An 8,890-nucleotide genomic window follows, 5' to 3' on the forward strand; every position below is an offset into this window, starting at 1 on the left:
AAGTGAAGGAAAACTTCCAGACTCATTCTATGAAGCCAGTATTACTTTGATTCCTAAACCAGACAGAGACCCAGTAAAAAAAGAGAATTACAGGCCAATATCTCTGATGAATATGGATGCAAAAATTCTCAATAAGATACTAGCAAATCGAATTCAACAGCTTATAAAAAGAATTATTCACCATGATCAAGTGGGATTCATTCCTGGGCTGCAGGGCTGGTTCAACACTCGCAAATCAATCAATGTGATTTGATCACATGTGATTGATCAATGTGATCAATCCATCACATTAATAAAATAAAATATAAAAACCATATGATCCTGTCCATCGATGCAGAAAAAGCATTTGACAAAATTCAGCAACGTTTCTTAATAAAAACCCTCGAGAAAGTCGGGATACAAGGAACATACTTAAACATCATAAAAGCCATTTATGAAAAGCCCACAGCTAATATCATCCTCAATGGGGAAAAAATGAGAGTTTCCCCCTGAGATCAGGAACACGACAGGGATGTCCACCCTCACCGATGTTGTTTAACATAGTGTTGGAAGTGCTAGCGTCAGCAATGAGACAACAAAAGGAAATCAAAGGCATCCAAATTGGCAAAGATGAAGTCAAACTTTCGCTTTTTGCAGATGACATGATATTATACATGGAAAATCCGATAGACTCCACCAAAAGTCTGCTAGAACAGATAGATGAATTCAGCAAAGTTGCAGGATACAAAATCAATGTACAGAAATCAGTTGCATTCTTATACACTAATAATGAAGCAACAGAAAGACAAATAAAGAAACTGATCCCATTCACAATTGCACCAAGAAGCATAAAATACCTAGGAATAGATCTACCCAAAGATGTACAAGATCTGTATGCTGAAAACTATAGAAAGCTTATGAAGGAAATTGAAGAAGATATAAAGAAATGGAAAAACATTCCATGCTCATGGGTTGGAAGAATAAATATTGTTAAAATGTCAATACTACCCAAAGCTATCTACACATTCAATGCAATCTCAATCATAATTGCACCAGCATTCTTCTGAAAGCTAGAACAAGCAATCCTAAAATTCATATGGAACCACAAAAGGCCCTGAAGAGCCAACGTAATTTTGAAGAAGAAGACCAAAGCAGGAGGCATCACAATCCCAGACTTTAGCCTCTACTACAAAGCTGTCATCATGAAGACAGAATGGTATTGGCACAAAAACAAACACATAGACCAATGGAATAGAATAGAAACCCCAGAACTAGACCCATAAACGTATGGCCAACTCATCTTTGACAAAGCAGGAAAGAATATCCAATGGCAAAAAGACAGTCTCTTTAACGAATTGTGCGGGGAGAACCAGACAGCAACATGCAGAAGGATGAAACTAGACCACTTTCTTACACCCTTCACAAAAATAAACTCAAAATGGATAAAGGACCTGAATGTGAGACAGGAAACCATCAAAACCCTAGAGGGAAAAGCAGGAAAAGACCTCTCTGACCTCAGTCTTAGCAATTTCTTACTTGACACATCTCCAAAGGCAAGGGAATAAAAGCAAAAATGAATTACTGGGACCTTATGAAGATAAAAAGCTTCTGCACAGTAAAGGAAACAACCAACAAAACTAAAAGGCAACCAATGGAATGGGAAAAGATATTTGCAAATGACATATCGGACAAAAGGCTAGTATCCAAAATCTATAAACAGCTCACCAAACTCCACACCCGAAAAGCAAATAACCCAGTGAAGAAATGGGCAGAAAACATGAATAGACACTTCTCTAAAGAAGACATCCGGATGGCCAACAGGCACATGAAAGATGCTCAACGTCGCTCCTCATCAGGGAAATACAGATCAATACCACACTCAGATATCACCTCACACCAGTCAGAGTGGCCAAAATGAACAAATCAGGAGATGATAGATGCTGGAGAGGATGTGGAGAAACGGGAACCCTCTTGCACTGTTGGTGGGAATGCAAACTGGTGCAGCCACTCTGGAAAACATTGTGGAGGTTCCTCAGAGAATTAAAAATAGACCTACCCTATGACCCAGCAATAGCACTGCTAGGAATTTACCCAAGGGATACAGGAGTACTGATGCATAGGGGCACTTGTACCCCAATGTTTATAGCAGCACTCTCAACAATAGCCAAATTATGGAAAGAGCCTAAATGTCCATCAACTGATGAATGGATAAAGAAATTGTGGTTTCTATACACAATGGAGTACTATGTGACAATGAGAAAGAATGAAATATGTCCCTTTGTAGCAACGTGGATTGAACTGGAGAGTGTTATGCTAAGTGAAATAAGCCATACAGAGAAAGACAGATACCATATATTTTCACTCTTATGTGGATCCTGAGAAACTTAACAGAAACCCATGGGGGAGGAGAAGGGAAAAAAAAGAGGTTAGAGTGGGAGAGAGCCAAAGCATAAGAGACTCTTAAAAACTGAGAACAAACTGAGGGTTGATAGGGGGTGGGAGGGAGGAGAGGGTAGGTGATGGGCATTGAAGAGGGCATCTTTTGCGATGAGCACTTAGTGTTGTATGGAAACAAATTTGACAATAAATTTCATATATTAAAAAAAAGAAATTGGATTTATAATTTTAAAAAAAAGCATTTGACAAAGTACAGCAATCATTCATGATAAAATTTCTCAACAACTATGTTTAGAGAGAACACACTTCAGCATAATAAAGGCTATATATGAAAAACCCACAGCTAAAATTATATTCAATGGTGAAAAATTGAGAGTTTTTCATCTAAGATCATGGACAAGACAAGAATATCCACCATCACCACTTTTATTCAATGTAGTATTGGAAGTCCTAGCCACAAAAACAAGACAACAAAAAGAAATTAAAAATATCCAACTTGGTGAAAAAGAAGTAAAACTTTCACAAAATGCATATAACATGCTATTGCATATAGAAAATCCAAATGACTCCACCAAAAAATAGTAAAACTCGTAAATTAATTCAGTAAAGTTGCAGGGATACAAAATTAATATATAAAAATGTGTTGTGTTTCCATAACATAATAATCAAGTAACAGAAAGAAAAAATAAGAAAGCAATTTATTCACAACTGCACCAAAAAGAATTAAATACCTAGGAATAATATAATCAAGGAGGTGAAAAACCTGTACTCAGAAAGCTATAAAACTTTGACAAAAACAATTAAAGATGACACAAACAAATGGAAAAATATTCTATGCTTGTGAATGAGCAAAGTAAGTATTGTTCAAATGTACATACTTCCCAAAGCAATCTACATATTTAATCCAACTCCTATCAAAATATTAACAATATTTTTCACAAAACTAAAACAAGTAATGCTAAGATTTTAATGAAACAACAAAAGACCCTGAATATCCACAGCAATCTTGAAGAAGAAAAAAGCTGAAGGTATCAGAATTCCAAATTTTAAGATATATTATAAAGCTGTAGTAATCAAAACAGTACGGTACTGGCACAAAAATAGACACATAGATCAATGAAACAAAATAGAGAGCCCAGAAATAAACCCACAATTATATAGTCAATTAATCTATGAAATAGGAGGAAAGAATATACAATGAGAAAAAAGACTTCAACAAATGGTGGTGGGATGACTGGAAAGCTATTTGTAAAAGAATGAAACTTGACCCTATGCCATCCACAAAAATAAACTCAAAATGGATCAAACTCCTAAATGTGAAACCTGAAACCATAAAACTTCTCGTAAACATAAGCAGTAATTTCTTTGACATTGGCCATAGAAACATTTTTCTACATGTCACTTCCAAAAAAAAAAAAAGAAAGAAAAAAGAAAGAAAGAAGAAAGAAAGAAAGAAAGAAAGAAAGAAAGAAAGAAAGAAAGAAAGAAAGAATTGGGACTACACCAAAATAAAAACCTTTTGCACAGCAAAGGAAACCATGAACAAAATGAAAAGGCAACGTACTGAAGGGAGGAAGATATCATTAGCATTATCAAATGATATATTTGATAATGAATTAATATTTAAAATATATAAAGAACTTATGCAACTCAACACCAAAACAAAACAAAACAAAGCAAAACCCCTAATAATCTGATTAAAAATGGGCAGAGGACCTGAATAGACATTTTTCCAAAGAAGACATAAAGATGACCAACAGACACATGAAAAGATGCTCAACATCATTAGGTAAATGCAAATTAAAACCAGAATATATCACTTTACACCTGTCAGATGGCTAAATTAAAAAAAACAAAAAACAAAACAAAAACAAAAACAAGAAATAACAAGTGTCGATGAGGAACTGGAGAAAAATGAACCCCCATGCACTCATGGTGGGAATGCAAATTGGTACACCCACTGTGGAAAACCATATGTGGTTTCCTCAAAAAAATTAAAAAAGCATTACTGTATGATCCCATAATTCTACTATTGATGTTTACCCAAAGAAAACTAAAACACTAATTTGAAGAGACATATGCACCTCTATGTTTATTGCTGCATTATTTATAATATGGAAGCCACCCAAACGTACATTGATAGAAAATAAATAAGTGGCATATGCATACAATGGAATATGACTCAGCCATAAAATAAATGAGATCTTGGCTAATCTCTGCCACTCCCAACACCTACAATGGCAGACCATTTGTCAAGGATTTTGTATCCAAAGCCAAAAAGTTTTTACCCAAAATGATTGCTGACACGGATGCAGTTGATGCTAAAAATCAGGTGGAACTGGAAATAAAAACATGACTTATTAAGCAAATGTTGAAACTTCAATACATACTTGAAGATGCCTGCAAGAATAGATGCAGTTAAAGAAGAAATCTGAAGCTAAAATCAGAAAACCAAGTTCTTGAACCATATATAGAAAACTTCATGTCAGCTTTTAGTGTATTTCAAACTGACCCCCCCAAAAAAGTAAAAAAAAAAAAAAAAGTAAGGGATTAACATCCCTTTGTTTTATGGAATTGGTGCTGATCTTTTTTTCTTTAAAACATGGATAGATTCAAGAAAGTTATAGTACTTTTTTTTGTGGCTTAACTGAATATTTATGAAGATAATGTCAGATCTAGGTAAAATTAAGAGAATAACAGAAGACTTCCCTGAACTTGTGTATTATATGTTAGTCTATAAAAACATGCAAATATATTGTAGAGATTTTATAATTAGAAATGCATGCATTTATGAAACTTGAAAATTAATGTTTTATGAAATTTTCATTAATTTATATGTTTAGCATTGTCTTTTACTACAGGTATAATAAAAGATACAAGAAAATAATCACTGTGTTGTGAAAGTGACCAAAATCATGCACTGAACACACAGCTTTATGTATCCTGTCCATCATGTTGTGCCTCTTCTCCACTTGCTTTTTCCTTCCCTTTTCCCCGCCCCTAAGGAAAAAATTGATTTCACACTAGTAAAAGTAATTTTAATAGTTACTCATCTGTGAGAGTAACCTCAGTTTGAATTCTTGAAACTTAACCAAAATAAGATACTTTCTCAGTTAGGACTTGTCATAGTTAGTAATAGAATTGTTGGTTTCTTTTTAATTAATTGCAAATAGAGGCTCTACATATGAAGATTTTTCTTTGCAAAAGTTTTGCACAAAATAACCCACTTGGTATCTGAAAAGATGAGCTCTGGTTATATGTTTGAAATAGAAAATTTTAAGAAAAATAGAAATTGGATGGGGAAAGTACTGGCAAACAGTAGTCACCAGCTCCATATGTTGTTTAACTTTTTTTTTAAGTTATTTATTTATTTTGAGGGAGAAGGGGCACAGACAGAAAGAGGAAGAGAGAATCCCAACCAGGCTCTGCCCTGTCAGTGCAGAGCCCACAGTGGCGCTTGAACTCATGAACCATGAGAGCTGAAATTAATAAGACACTTAACTGACTGAGCCACTCAGGTACTTCCCAAATGTTTTTATCCCAGATTTGTGTGAAATATGGAACAGACTAGATCTTTAGGAATATATATGTGAAAGTAGTCTAAATTTGACTAACCTTATGTAAACTATACCTAGGAGAAAACACAAAGAGTTTAGTCTCAAGGTTTAGTTGTGGTACCCAGTGTTAGGATGTCCCTGGAAGGGGATGGCCCTCTCACCAGCCTGTGGGAAGAAACATTGCCAGCGCGCTGGAAGAAACTGAAGGGCAACCAATCACTGAGCTCCAGCACAACCCAATGGAGAGCCCCGCACGAAAGAAAGACCCACCGGAGCCTAAACCCGGAACTACTATAGCTTAAAAACCCTACCCCACCATACCCGGGGGCGACTTCCCTGAGTTCTCTCTCTCTCTCTCTCTCTCTCTCTCTCTCTCTCTCCCTGAGTCACGGAACCTCCCCTGAGACCTTAGTTCCCAAATAAAGCCTTTGACTGCTAAATTTTTTTAGCCTCTGACTCCTATCTTTACCCTGACTTACGCCTGACCCTAACACCCAGCAGATCAACTTTTGCAAAATTCCTTTAGAATGTATTAGTATCAGAATCATGAATAAAATAGGAGAGTTTTATATGTATACTAATTGATATTTTCTCAGTATTTTATTTCACTACATCTCCCAGAATTGCCTGTACACCCAAGTACTTGCTTTGGACCGTTGTAGTCACTTTTTGATAGTGTAATGCCTGAAGTCCCTAAACCTCCCACAAAAGACCACCAGAGTCGTAAGTCAAAGCCAAGCGGCAAGGGTCGTTTATTGCAGGTTCGAACCTGGTCCTCTGCGCACTCGTCGCCGGTGACGCAAGAGGCCACGATCAGGGTTGGTATAGCGTTTTTATAGACAGAGACAAATAGCACAGGGGAGGTTTCAAATTATGAGGGGCCTGATTAGTTGATTTTAAAGTAAGGACATTTGTTGTTCTCTGATTGGGCGTCCTTTGTCTGTCCTTTGGCGGGAAGGCTTTGTCCGTTACTTGTGGTGGGAGGAAGAAAGGGGGAAGGGGGTAGGTGAGGAATGTGCTAAGCAAGCAGGTTTACAGAAGCGAGAAATGCCGGTTAGTTTATGTACAATCACTTATTCCATTACATATCAGACTACATTTAGGAAGTTTTACAGCCCGTTTTACTACACAGCGGGTTACAATCAGGAAAGGTCTCACAATGCTCATAGCAAACAGCAAGCAAAACAGACTTCTCAGCAATTGTATTTCTTATCAAAGATCCATAATAAGCAGAAAAGAGAACCTAGCTTTAAACTAAGGCAGGGCTGTCATTTGGATTCAAAGCTGTTCCTTTCAATAGTTTCTAAAAATTTAGTTTGTAGACTCTATTTGGTAAGAAAATCAGTATCAGAAGTATCATTAAGTATCATTAAGATGTTAAATAGGAAAAGAAATACACTAATGTAGTTTGAGTTACTACATTTGGGCTGCTTTTAATCAGAATAATCTTATGTTTGTATTCAATGAAGCTTTAGTTCTATGAATATAATAGTTATGCTGCAAACATTTTGCATTCCTTTTGTGATCTAATTTACAAACATTTAAAATTGTGTTGCAGTTTTGCTTTGCTATTTAATAAAAAGCTGTCTCATCAAAAAAAAAAAAAAGTAATAAAATGAAAACGTCTTGCCATTTGGAGTAACATGGATGAAACTAATGCGCAGGAAACCTTGAAAAAGAAGACCAAAGTTGAAGGAAGCGTAACAATTCCAAATTTCAAAGGTGTAGTACTATATTACAAAGTTGTACTAATTGAAACAGTAGTACCAGCACAAAAGTAGGCATATAGAACAATAAAACAGTATAGAAAACCCAGAAGTAAAGCCACAATTACATGGTCAATTAATCTTTGACAAAGCAGGAATGAATATCCGATGAGAAAAAGATAGTCTCTTTAGCAAATGGTGTTGGGAAAACTAGACAACAAAATGCAAAGGAATAAAACTGGACCACTTTCTTACAGCATACACAAACATAAATTCTAAATGGATTAAAGACCTAAATTTAAGAACTGAAACCATAAAAATCTTAGAAGAGAACACAGGCAGTAATTTCTTTGACATCAGCCAAAACTACTTCTTCTAGCTACACCTCCATAGTCAAGGGAAATAAAAGCAAAAATAAACTATTGTGAATTAGTGCATTTACATTCAGAGTGATTATTGAGAGATATGAATTTAGTGTCATTGTGTTACCTGTAAAACTGGTGTGTCTGGTGAGGTTTTGTATTCCTTTCTAGTCTTTGTTGCTCTTTTCCCCCACTCAAAGATGGATATTTTTTTGCAGGACTAGTTTAGTAATAACAAACTCCATTATTTTTTTGTTTTTTGGGAAACTCTATATTACCTTCCATTTTGAAATACTGCTTTGCTGGATAAAGTATTCTTGGCTGCATTTTTTTTCCCATTCAGCATGCTGAATATATCCTGCCATTCCCTTCTGATGTGCCAAGTGTCTGTGAATAGAACTTCTGTGAACCTAATCTATCTTCCCTTGTAGGTTAAGGACTTTTTTTTCCCCTTACTGCTTTCATAATTCTTTCCTTGTCCATGTATTTTTGTGAATTTGACTATGATATGTCTAGGTGATGGCTAAGTTTTTTTTCTAATTTAATGGGAGCTCTCTGTGCTTTTTGGATTTTGATACCTGTTTTCTTCCTCAGATTGGGGAAGTTTCTTGCTATAATTTGCTCGAATAAACTTTTTCCCCTTTCTCTCCATTTTATGGGAGTACCTATAATATGAATGTTATGCTTTAAGGATTTGCTGAGTTCCTTAAATCTGCATTTGTGATCCTATACCTTTATTTCCCTCTTCTTTTCATCTTTGTTTTTTTTTTCCACAGAAAAATCCACAGAAAACAATCCCTTCAGCATAACTTGAAGTTGGAGAATGTCAAAACCAATTTGACAATAAATTGTATTTAATAATTAAAAAAAAAAAAACTTCAAAAGAATT

Source organism: Panthera leo, chromosome A1, assembly GCF_018350215.1.
Source record: "Panthera leo isolate Ple1 chromosome A1, P.leo_Ple1_pat1.1, whole genome shotgun sequence".
Lineage (NCBI taxonomy): Eukaryota > Metazoa > Chordata > Mammalia > Carnivora > Felidae > Panthera > Panthera leo.